Source organism: Psammomys obesus, unplaced genomic scaffold, assembly GCF_907164565.1.
Source record: "Psammomys obesus unplaced genomic scaffold, mPsaObe1.curated_primary_1811, whole genome shotgun sequence".
NCBI lineage: Eukaryota > Metazoa > Chordata > Mammalia > Rodentia > Muridae > Psammomys > Psammomys obesus.
The window spans coordinates 18,699,490-18,713,348 of record NW_026596040.1 but is presented as its reverse complement, the minus strand read 5'-3'; positions in this window follow the sequence as shown (position 1 = coordinate 18,713,348).

The following is a 13,859-nucleotide window of genomic DNA, read 5'->3' as shown; positions in this document are numbered from 1 at the left end:
ACCAAATCAATGTCCTATTTGTTGATTTAAAAAAAATGGGAGAATAAAATAATCAGAGGATCCTTTAAGTTCTAAGGAAGATAATTTTGCTTTATCCAGTGGAAAGTTTAATGGATTTGCTTTTATCCACGATAAAAGGATTCCAGGAAATAATTACTTTTATGGTTGGTAGTGATAATAAATGACCCTGTCCCTCCAATCTCTGTATTCTTGCTATGCTCTTGATTTCCTTTATTGTTGTTGTTGTTGCTGCTGCTGGTGGTCGTGGTGTGTGTGTGTGTGTGTGTGTCTAAGTGCTTATGTACACATGGAAGAGGAAGTAATCAGGTACTTTATAACTGTGCCTTATTCCATCAAGACAGAGACACTCACCAAACCCAAATCTCACCATTTCAGTTTGGCTGGATACAGCCAGCTCCGGGACTCACCTGTCTCCACTTACAAATCCTTGGGTTACAGGCATCTGTGCCTGTTTTTATGAGGCTGCTAGGAATTTTATCTTAGGTCTTCATGTGTTCACAGCAGCACTCTTAAACACCGTTTCTCCAACCCCATGTACTCTTGTTTCTCTGCTATCTAACCGAAGTTTTAAACTTGTGTCATTCAAAGAGAACTCTCAAGAGAAAGAACGGACTCTGAAATAGTCAACACCCTGAGAAACAGCAATGGCAAATACACAGAATAAGTCCCACAGTTTACTTGGCGCTCTTAGTAGTTCCTCATATTCACGACCGTCATTTCATTATAAATCATATTATAAAAATTTATAAAATCAAGCTCACTTTGTTTGTTTGTTTCTTCTTTGTTTCTCAGAATTCTTTCATGCCTCAAAACTGTTGTGACTCTTAGAAAATCCTTTACAACTGTCCTTGAATATTTATACATTCTTCATACTGGTGTAGGATACCAAATGGACCACACTATTCATTATCTACTATATACTAAGCACTATGAATATAAAATTATTCTGTGATGGCCACTATATTCAAGTGATGTGTTTTTCTTATTAGGGAAAAATATAAACAACCATTGAGAGACAATTACTTAAAAACTTGAAACAGAAAAAATTTGCGTCCAGGTTGGTTAAAAAAATAAAGATATTTGGGAAGGCTGTCATGAGGACACTGGCTTTACATTCTATCGGAGGGTTCCAGAAGAAGAGAAGGATGCAGCCCGGTGAGAGATTAGAATGCAGGTGGCATGGGCCAGTGATCCTTCAGCAGCTGGTGATGCTTGATCAGAGTGTATTTGAGCCCAGAATCCTTTATGAAGGTGCATCCCCAGGCTGCCTTCAGGAGGAATGTGAGTGGAGGGATCATCATTAGAAGAACATTAGCCACTAATGATGTTCACTTGTTAGGGGGATAATTGAGAGATCAGCTTCTGCTTCCTTTCTGCTACCTTTCTGCTTCCTCTTCCTACTGCACAGTGCACCTTGAGGTGAAAGGCTCAGCCTCCCCAGAGCACCATGAGAAAGAAGAAGGATTGCTGCTCAACTGCTCAACTAAGGGACCACATTCTTTTGATGGGACTAGACATTAATGAGTGAAATGCTTGGGTAGCGTGTGAGCAAAGCTGTGTGAAAGAAGCAGTCTGGAGAAGGACTTTTGTCTACTCTTGTCTGCAGTCCTCCCCCACAGTGGTGCCACACCCAAAGGTGGAGAAGGATACATTGAAATTCTCTTTTCAGTTGTCTTTTGGTGTACTTCTTAATGCCATGTGAGAGTTAGTAAATGAGTGACCTACATAGAGAAGTCCCCGATGCTATCATGACCAAAAGAAGCAAGGTGTTCTGCCTGAGCACCTTTGTGGTACAGTATGAACTATGCATATTAGACACTGGGTCAGTGTCGTTAGAGAGAAGAGTTCACAGGTGAAATAAACAGGGGTGGCAAGGCTGGAGTGTCTAAGAGCGTTGTGAGTATTTCTGAATCTGAATTTCAAAGGGAAGGACAGGAGATATGAAAAAGAAGGTCAATAGAAGCCTAGAGGTTAGCCCAAGGGTGATATAGAGTGAAAAGTAGAGGCTGTGGGCATTTCACAAAGCTCGTAAGCAGATAAGCCCAGGGTGCAGGCTGATGCTGGCAGGTTCTGTGAAGTTCTGCATTTGTCTAGGTCAAACAACAGAGAGGGGGGAGGGAGAGTGTGACCCAGAGAAAGAGAACAGAAATCAGTGATGGGGAGTCATCTCTGGGACAGGGGACAGGTAAGGTTCACTGGAGTCTGTGGGGGTGATCTTAGCTGGGGCTTCTAACAATGAGAGATATGGAGCCTGAAGTTACCACCTCCTGTAGCCAGGTGGGACTTCCAGTGGAAGAAGAGGAACATCAACTCACCCATAAAACCTTTGATCCAAAATTTGTCTTCCCTACAAGAAGTATAGGGATAAAAATGAAGCATCAGTTGAGGGGATGGCAAACCAGTGACTGGCTCAACTTGAGACCCACTCCATGGGAGAGAGCCAACCCCTGACACTACTGATGATACTCTGATATGCTTGCAGACAGGAGCCTAGTTAAACTGTCTTCTGCTGGCTTCATCCAGCAGCTGAAGGAAACAGAGGCAAAGACCCAGAGCCAAACAACAGGTTGAGCTCAGGGAGTTTTGTGGAAGAGTGGGAGGAAGGATTGAGGGAGCCAGAGTGGTCAAGGACATCACAAGGGTTAACTGACCTGGTCACATGGGGGCTCACAGGGACTGAACCAACAAGCAAAGAGCTTGCACAGGCCAGGCCTGGAACCCCTACACAAATGTATCATATGTGCAGCATGGTTAACATGTGAACCCCCTAACAATGGGAATAAGGGCTGTCTCTGACTCTGTTGCCTGCCTTTGAATCCTTTTCCTCCAGCTAGGCTGCCTTGTCTGGCCTCAAGGGGAGAGCATATGCTTAGTCGTGCCATGATTTGAGATACCAGGGTTGGTTGGTACCCCTTGGAGGCCTCCTTTCTGGAGAAAAAGAAAAGGAGAGAGGGGGCAGAGGAAGCATGAGGAAGGATAGGAGTAAGAGAGCTTGGATCAGGCTGTAAAATGCTTAAACAAACAAATTTTCTTAAAAATTAAATGAATTACCTAAAGCTCAAAGAATGACAGCATAGGATGAAGCAGCATCAAAACCTGAAAGCAAATGGCTCCACTCCCAACAGGACTGTATCCTTATCCCTTATCCCATTCCTCCAAAAGACTTACATCCAACCCCAGGAGAAGGTTAGAGGAACAAACCAGTGAAGAAACTTTCTGCCCACATGCCTGGATTAGAATCAAGCACTCTCTGAGGAACCATTATACTTTAGCTATTTACATCTAATAAAATATGGTTATATTTGTGTGCATGAACAAGAGAAAACTCAAAGTCGTAAATGTATTTTGGTTACAGAAAATAATTCTTCATGTCTATATCCTTGACATGAAAGCATGATACATTTGTTTTCTAAGGGCCACGATTCAGGATGGTCTGACCCAGAATGCCTGCAATGCTCGTGTTGAGAGATTTCACTGTAACCAAAGGAGCTTCATTTCTTGAGCTAATTAAAAAAAAAGTATAAGGTCCACCATCACCTATGGAGATAATCAAATTAATATTTCCAGATTCAGCCAAGGCTTTTCAGGGTCCATATGGACCCATAAAACATCTAAGGGCCAACAACTGTCTAGTTGTTTATTAATCCAAGGAATGTTGACAAATTATCACAACTGTTCTTTCCACTTAAAAAAAAAAAGAAAAAAAACTGCTTTGTTATCATGCATTTGTGGAACAAGTTTACCCAAACTACCATTCTGCCTGGCGATAGCTCAACATGACCATCACCACGCTCTTGATGTAAGCCAAGCTAGTTGGACATGACATACATTATCTTTATTTATTCTACACGACAACCCACCAATCCACAGAGATATCCTGGTTTATATTAAATATTCAATATGGGGATATACAAAGTATGACCATGCTTCTAATGTTGCCACAAGATGACCTCTCATTCTACCTTAGTAGTGTTTATTTTAATATTTCTTCCTTTATCCAGTTACCCCAAAAGCTCTTCTGACTGTCACTTATTGTAGAAGAAGATGGAACCATCACTGCTCACTCCCCTCCTTCCCCAGACTAACTCAGACTTGCTTTTAGAGGAGAAGAACTCTGTATTGGCATCAGTTTCTGATCTGGTTCAGATAACTCTGTGTTTATGTCTTCTTACCCTGTGGTTAAAGTCATAGGATTTTTCTGCTTTGTCCTCTAATAGAAACTGTCTTCTGCCAAGCTCTGTTGTATTATCTCAGTACTTTTAAAACAACAATAGATGCCCCTCAACTGAAGAATGGATGCAGCAATTGTGGTACATCTACACAATGGAATATTAATCAGCAATGAAAAATAAGGAAATCATGAAATTTGCAGGTAAATGGTGGGACCTGGAAAGGATCATCCTGAGTGAGCTGTCCCAGAAGCAGAAAGACACACACCGTATATACTCACTCATATAGACATGTAATATAGGATAAACCTACTAAAATCTGTACATCTATAGAAACTAATCAAGAGAGAGGACCCTGACTAAAACGCTCAATCCCCACCTCGAAAGGCAAAGAGGATGGACATCAGAAGAAGAAAACAGGAAACGAGCTAGAAACCCGCCATGGAGGGCCTCTGAAAGGCTCTGCCCTGCAGACTATCAAAGCAGATGCTGAGACTTATGGCCAACTCTTGGGCAGAGTGCATGGAATCTTATGAAAGAAGTGGGAAATAGTAAGAATCGGAGAGGACAGGAACTCCACAAGGAGAGCAACAGAACCAGAAATTTGAACACAGGGGTCTTCCCAGAGTCTCATACTCCAACCAAGTACCATGCATGGAGATAACCTAGAACCCCTGCACAGATGTAGCCCACGGCAGTTTAGTGTCCAAGTGGGTTACATAGTAATGGGAAGAGGGACTGCCTCTGACATAATCTGATTGGTTTGCTCTTTGATCACCTTCCCCTGAGGGGGGAGCAGGCTTACCAGGCCACAGAGGAAGACAATGCAGCCAGTCCTGATAAGACCTGATAGACTAAGATCAGAAGGAAGGAGAGGAGGACCTCCCCTATCAGTGGACTTGGGGAGGGTCATGTGTGAAGAAGGCAGTGGGAGGGTGAGGAGGGAGGGGCTTATGGGGGGATACAAAGTGAATAAAGTGTAATTAATAAATAAACAATAATAACAACCACAAACCAAAAAATAAAAATAAAAATAACTATTTCTTATGAAAGCTGTGTCAATTTGTCTAGATTGACTTGTGTACCCCAGAATTGCCTTTTTTGGTTAGGTTGGGCTCCAAGAGACACCCCTGTGTGAGAACCTGAAGGTGAAAGCAAACCATAGCTGATTTGCAGCTCACACACTGTTGCTATCTGCACAGGCAACCACAGGGTGAGGCAGTGCTGGTTAGTGCATACTGGACCCCAGATTCTGTCTTCAGCTTTGGTCACTCCATGCTGGTTTCAGTGAACCACCGAGGCCATCAAGGTAAGGGGTGAGACAAGAGCCTGAGTGAGTCCTATCCGTGTTTGTATTTATGGCTCCCCCAACCCCAGTCCCTCGTTTCCAACCTGATGCCCATCAAAATCTAACATTAGATACTAAGGCAACAAACCTCACACAGTCTAACTAATGAATGCTCAGAGTTGCTCAGTGTGTGCATGCATGTGCGCATGCATGTGCATGTCTCTGTGCACACATTACCACTTACCCTGCTTCCACTCTGCTCGGTAAAGAAAATGTTGTACTTTGAGGTGAATAATTCAGTAACAAGTATCTGAAAAGTGGGGTGTCCTAGGAGTAAATGTGCATATGCCTTAAAGGTCCTAGCTCCAAGGGAAGCCCAGGGAAAGGCCGGGGCCCCTTTCCTGGAGTGGACACGTCCATGCCAAACCCCAGGCCCTTCCTGTGAAACTCTCCTTTTCTTCTCACTTCACAGGTGGGTAGCTTTGCCAGCCGGCTTTCTGACGTTAGTCCAGCACATTCCTCTTCCTCCTGCCTGTCCTTTGGAACACCTTTGATCTCCAAGGGCCTTCATTATGGATGAATAGCTCTCTGATGCACCCCCTTTGATCCTTCTGAGGAATTAAGGACTGATTTTGCAATCCCCACCCCAACACTGGGCCTTGTTCTTCTTGAATTCTGTAAGCTTGGTGGTCTGCTTTGAGGTCATTTCCTACCGTTTGCCATCTTGAAACCCAACAAACTCTAGCTCTCCACGGCTTGCCAGTCCTTCATGTCGCTGTTCATCTCACATTTTAATTTACTCTTAACAGCAAGAAGAAGCCAGGAGGCAGCTTAACATTTTGCCTTAACTTCCTTAGTCGATAGATCACCCAGATCTGTAGTTATATATCCTACACTATGGCTAGGATACGGTGTATCTCCTTGTATCCCTTCCTTTACTTTCACATCATATAAGTTTTATCAACCTTTCCTCCTCTCGTAGGCTCTTTCTAGCTTCTTCAGTTCTATATTCACTCCAAATTAAACACAGGAATCTAAAACTTCAAAGTTAGGACCTACATATGCCAGCCACAAAGCACAAAGTTATGGGGGCAATCAACAACTTTGGGGCTGGATTGGAAGCCTGCTACATGGGAAAGAATTCATGCCTGGCACTGTTAACCTGATCAAAAGTCCGTGCTTTAGGCAATCATGGGCCCTAAGCAGAAGCCTACTACTACTGTTGTCTTCCAAATGGACATGTTATAAAACTACCTTCCAAAGATTTATTTTTATGCCCATAGATTAGTGCTACCCTCAGTTTTGGCCAGAGAAGTTGTTCTCTGCATTGGTCAGCAATTAATGCAGAATCATAACTAGTCAAGTTGCTGAAAATAAATGACTAGTGACCATTCATCCCTAAATGGGACATTTATAACAATTGTCCTGACCCAAGGCTTGGGGAACATTGGAGTAGAGGTTGTAGAAAGAATGTAAGAGGCAGAGGATGGAGAGGAAGGCTGTGGAATGCTCACTTCTGGACAGTAATGGCTCATGAACTCACTGCAGCTATGTTTACTGTATAATGACCTGCACAAATGAAGCCAATAAAGTCATTCAACATTCCAACAGAAAGCACTGAGTGGGTTATAAAAACACGAAAATCTGAGAGGACACGAAGTAGGGGCATGGTGAAGTGTCTGAGGTGAGTAGGAAATGGGAGATGGTCTACATTTTATCAAGATACATTGCTTAGGATATTGGGAAGGCAGCCCAGCAGCTAACAGTGCTTGCTGCTCTTCCGGAGGACCTGAGCTCAAATCCAGCACTCACATGGACAGCTCACAATGATTGCACTTCCAGTTCCAGAGAATTCGGTGTCCTCTTCTAGTCTCTGTGAGCATCCACACACATGTGGCATACACTCAAACAGACACCCATAAATAAAAATAAAATAAAAACAAATCTTTAAAATAGCATTGTTTACATGTACGAAATGTTCAAAAAATAAATAAAAGATATTCCATTAAAAGGAAAAGAAGAAAAAGGTAGCCATCTGTAAGTCAGAAAGAAAGGCCTTCCTGATGACACCTTTATCTTGGACCTCTGGCCTTCAGAATTATAAAAAGATAAATTTCTGTCTCTTTTCTAAACTATTTAACTTGTGGTATTTTATTATAGCAACCTGAGCCCACCAATTAAAGTCAAAGGACAGAGCCAGTCATCCTAGAATTATCAATAAGCCTCCAAATATGAAATAGCCAGCATTTCAAAGCACTATGGATTAAATATTTTAACCACCTGATCAATTTTCACATCCTTACCCTCTGATAACAAAAATGTACAGTATGTCTCCCTTGTTGATTACACCATTGTATGTTGACACATGAGAAGAAACTAACTTGGATCCTGAGTTAATCTGACCAGGTTCAAAACTGAAAAACAAACAAACAAACATATGACAGTAACTGATATCTTTCATTAATAGCCTCTGAGGATCTAAGCTCTGCTAAGCACTACATAGATGGATTTGGAGGCAGACACTCAACTGGCCAAACCTTGAGATGATTTGAGCCCCAGAAAAACAACTTCATTGCAGCCTTATGAACAATCTTGATTCAGAAAAATCCACCTGACTTTACCTGGATTTTTGTTTGGATCATGACTTTGGGATAATGAATGTTGGTATTTGTGGCCACTAAGCTTTGGTATAATTTCTTGTGCTCCAGAAAATAACTCAGGTGTTTGTCATTATTATATCTCTTCTTAAACTATCACCAGTGTGCCCTTAAGTTTGTCTTTTATCGAATATTTACGTCTAACCTCCACACGTTAGTCAAGCACCTCTTATCTGAGTTAAATTAAATATATCTGACTTATACAATTATTAATTATAAAATATAATCTACATCAACTACTTATGTACCATGTACATCGAAGGGAAAAATTGGTTTATTATAAGGTTTTGGGTATACACAAAAGAAGAGTAGTAAATGCAGTTACTCCATGCTTTGATAGTCATGGTCAGTACTGACATAACACCTTCAGATCAATGTTGCTTCATCTCTGCCTCTCTCTACCCTTCCTCAGGTGTGTGTGTGTGTGTGTGTGTGTGTGTGTGTGTGTGTGTGTTACTCACCAATGGTGCATTAACACCATCAAGTACTTTTAAGAGCAAACTGTTCAACAGTGAAGGTTAGATGACATCAAATGTGCTGTGTACCTTATGTAACTGTCCTTCAGGTCCCTAAGTCCTTCAGGAAACTTTGATAGGGAGTAAAGAGTTTGGACAGCGTAAAACACGGTGAAATAGTGCAGAAAAATGGCCTGACAGATAGGAAGTGAAAGCTGAGAAGAACTTGAGAATTCAATAGAGCAAGAACAAGAAGCCAGAATTCATCAAAAAACGGAAGCGACATCCTCTCCAATAACACTCACCTCCAGCAGGAGTCAATGCAGCCATTGGTGAAAATGCCAGGCTTCCAACACTATGTGAGAAGAGAGGTCAACAAACTCATTTTGCTTAAATATGCAAGAGAGGTGACTCTAGAAATCAAGAGTATGTGTGAAGATATTTGTAAAGGACAAGATGCTCCAAGGCGCTGTTAGTTCATGCGTCCAGAGGCAGACACATATTTGACACACTTGTTATGATTTGAATATGGTCTATGTGTGACCTTCCTCTAAAAAGTTCCTGTGTTGTATTCTGGTCCAAAAGTGGCAGTGTGAAGAAGTGATGGAACCTTCAAGATGTAGAGTCTAGTGAACACTGTTCAGGTAACTAGGGATGTGCCCTCAAAAGGGATTGACCGAGCAGCCTTGTGATCTCATCCTCCCACGAGTCTTTGCTACTGGATGCCATCCTCCTTGGACCTCATTAGAGCAGATGAAGTGCTAATACCATGCCACTGAACACTGAGCTGTATTTATGTATCATGAATACACAAGCATTTTTATTATAGTATCAGAAAACAGATTAATACACACTTCCTGTGCTAGAATCAAGAACAATACAACTACTGATGCCTGTTAGACATATCTATAAGTCTGTGATGAGATTTATAGAGGAAAGAATTTGAAAGCTCATAGCCCACCTCCAGTGACAGACTTCCTCTGACAAGGGCTCATCTCCTAATGTCCCCTCCCAAAGAGGTCTAACAACTGGGAACCAAGTATTCAAATATATTACCCTCTGGGGTCCATTCTCATTAAGACCATCACGCTGTTATTTCAATTTTCCATTGCTTTTTGATTTAGCATTCATGAGAGAAATAGATGTTGCCTCAGAAATGATGGCTCCTATTTTACTATATCTATAGAATATAGCTGTGGCTATTTATCCACAAACTGCTCATGTAGGACTATGAACAATACAATAATGGACCAAGAATATTGTGTTCTATTGGCAGTATATTAAGAAGAGTGTTGTTCCTAGCTTGTGGATTACAGATGTTTCCAGCTAAGTGAGGGTTGCAATAAATTGATATGACTTCTACAGGTCACAAAACCCCAAGATAAATAAATCCAACTTAAAATGACTCATTATTTTTAGAGCCCAGGAACTTTGTTTCTTTTATTTATACAACCAAAGCTGCAGGGAACGATGCTGTTTTAAGTACAAGTTCTATATCTTGGTTTAAAAGACCCAGCTTTTCTTGTAACAGATCCCACCTTCCGCTTATAAAACTGGGAATTTTCGTTTTAGTCACTAACTCACTACATTGAAGGAGTGTTTTATTTTTTCCCTTAGCTTTTATCGTCAAATGCAGAGGGATAATATCACAGGGCAATTTCATCTCTGCTTCCCTCAGCAATGATAAACCATAAGTAGGGACAATCAAGAATAAGGTAGTACCGTAGTACTGGTCAAAAAGCAATCAACTTTTCAATGTAGCATTCCTTTTCTAGTAAAAGCAATATGCCTCCATGGAATAAGTGTTAACCTATTCTTGATTTCCAGAATCAGGATATTTCAGTTAGGGTTATTATGTGATAGCCAATACCTTGTTGTTCCCTAACAAATTAGTCACAGCAGATTTAAAAGTCACAAATCTTCACTTCTGAACAGCCAATTATTTTTTGAGCCTAACCAAAAAAAAAAAAATACTACTGGTGTAAGATAAACACTACTTGGAAGAAAATCTATGACTATATATTTATATATATTTAATCACAAATGCATACACACATGCAGGCATGAGTATAGGATAGAGCATGTATATGAAGGGAAAGAGAAGGGTGGTACAAGAAATAAGAAAGAGGCACAGAGAGAGATTGGGGTGCACAATAGTCACACTGTAGGTGTCCATTCCCTCCATGAGCTTTGGGCCAGCCTCATTTTGGCTATGATAACTAGAAAATGTCCATTTCCCCACTTCTTATCTATTTTCTCCCTAACATTTAAGATCCTTTCTAACTCTTCTTGGTTCTACTAGACCTCGGCATCCTCCTTGTTCTTGTGTCCTTCTGGCATAAAATTTAAAGCACCACATGACTTAGCAGTTAACTACACATTTTTGCTGCTCTCTGAATGTTCTACCTGTCAGTTTCGTCTCTCCAAATTAAATGACACAGGCCAAGTACTCTCAATTATCCTTACGCATTGCCATATCTTTCTTTTCTATTTCTTTCTTGGATACTAAATTAAAGGGCAATGGAAAATTGAAGCAACAGTGTAGTGGTCTGATTGAAAGTGAACCTCCTAGGCTAATATATTTAGATACTTGGTTCCCAGTTTTTTAAACTGTTTGGGAGGGACGAATTAGAAGATGTAGTCCTGTTGAAGGAAGTCTGGCACTGGGAGTGAGCTATGAGCTTTCAAAAAACTCACGCAGCAACCGTTTCATGGTCACATCCAAATAGGAGCTTTCAACTGCTTTAGTCACCATACCTGCTTCTTGCTGCTCCACCATAATGGACTCTAACTCTCTGAAACTGTAAGCCCAATTAAACACTTTCCTTTCTAAGTTGCCTTGGTGGTGGTGTTTTATCACAACAATAGAAAAGAAACTAAGACATAGTGTCTTCGCTGACATTGTCACTTTAAGTAAGAAATCCTAACTCTGTCCTAAAATCATAGCCTAAAAGTCTCAGAATGTGTCTAAGACATTAGAAAGCTTCCAGACAACTGTGCTTTCTATGTGGACTACACCACAGCTTAGAGGTTGATGCCACACTGTTTCTGAATTCCAGATCTCCAGCTCTATAGACATATGGTCTTTAGCAGATATTCTCTGCCCAGATTTGTTATCTACAAAACAAGCATAATTGTGACATTTCCCTCTGATAGATGGGATAATTAAATGGCTCAGATTAGCAAGCATCATATCCAGTATCTTTATATATTCTGGATATTAGCCCTTTGTCAGACATAGGGTTGGTAAAGATCTTTTCCCAATTTGTAGACTGTTGTTTCATCCTGTTGACAGGGTCCTTTGCTTTGCAGAAGCTTTTCAGTTTCAAGAGGTCCCATTTATTAATTGTGGAACTTAGAGCAATTCTAAACTTCATATGGAAAAACGAACAGCCTAGAATAGTTGAAACAATCCTATACAATAATAGAAGTTCTGGAGTTATCTCCATACCTGAACTCAAGCTATACTACAGAGCAATAGTAATAAAAACTACATGGTACTGGCATAAAAATAGGGTGGTTGATCAATGGAATCAAATCAAAGACCCAGAAAGAAACCTACATGCTTATGCACACCTGATTTTTGACAAAGGAGCCAAAACCATACATCTTCAACAAATGGTGCTGGTCTAACTGGATGTTCACATGTAGAAAAATGCAAATAGATCAATATTTATCATGATGCATAAAACTTGAGTCCAAGTGGCTCAAGGAGAGCAACATAAAACCAGATACACTAAACCTGCTAGAGGATAAAGTGGGTTAGAGCCTTAAACTCATTGGTACAGGAGACAACTTCCTGAACAGAACACCTGTTTTATTCTTGTAATTACATTTGAAGACTCAAAAGTAGGAGGTCATTCCTCCAAGCTTATTTAATTAACAGCAAAGTGAAACTCAATCTTGAAGCATCCATTTATCTATTATAAACACCAGAACAATATAACAGGATTCATTATAACATTATGCACATATGCTATATATTTCAAACATGTATGGCTCTCCATCACCCTCTCTTGAGCCCTTTCTCCACCTGTTGGAACTCTTCCTCAAATTAGTTCATCTTTTTTGATGTTTATTTTTTAAATCTACATTTTTCATATAAGAGAAAATATTCGGTATTTTTAATTCTGAGTCTGGTTTATTTTGATTAACATGATAATATACATACATGATATTGTATGTTTCAAATATATTGTCCCACAGCCATCCTAATTTCATTCTTCATGGCTGAATAATACTCTACTGAATATACTTACCATACTTTGTCCATTCATCTGGTGACAGCCACTTAGGCTGATGCTGTTTCTTGGCTACTGTGAACTAACCATTCATTTCCATATTACTCTTCTTGTGTTTCTATTTCCCTCTTTTCCTTTGTGCCTTGTGAATCCTGAGTTGGTAACAGCTCAATGGTCATTCGCCTAATGCTGCCTAGTTCTTTGTCTGCACCTTGGCTGTGACATGAAGTGGAAGTTTCTGGTTTCTTTGAAGACCCAGTTCTGTCATATGATGTTTTGCTACAAGCTGGGCACATGATGTTTTGCTGGAGGCTGGATGGTGAGAGGACACATGATGTTTTGCTGTGAGCTCTCTCATGCAAGGGGTGTGACCTTGGCCCGCTGAGAACCTATGTGAGCAGAATCGGAGAAGAAGTATATAAAGGCCCATGCGACCTCACTGTGCTGCTCTTCGTGCTTCAACGCTTGACTTTGCAGAGAGAAAAGTTCAAGAGAACATCTCAGGGCAAGCTAAGTGAGTCTTGCAGCTTTCGCTAACTTGTCATGCTGCTTGGTGTTGTCCTTTGGACTGGACTGCTGGTATCCTGGGGACTGAGTTTGATAATCCCCTAAAGACCCATCAACCCTAATCAGCAGGAGGTAAATAAAAGAGGTCTACAGCTCTTTCCCCTACTAATCTCCTATCTAAGGTCCTGGGTTGGAAGGAAGGTAAAGGCTTATAAGAACCCTAAATAAAGTAGGTTTGGTGAAAAGTCGAAGCCCACAGTGACACGCTGCTTTTTACTCTAAGGTTTCAGTGTTGTGTGTGGCTTTCTAATTAAATACTCCCACCACCACTACCAGAGAGCCAGCTCTGAAGGTTATGTCCCCATTCGCATTTCTGCCTTTCATGCTAAATTTAACTCCCCTTGACAATTGCCTGCTACATATTCCATAATAGATATATTTACCGGCATCTTTAAGTCAAATGGATGGGATCATTTGCTTGTCATTTGAAAGTTTCATTAGAAAGTTTTAAATTAAAAAAA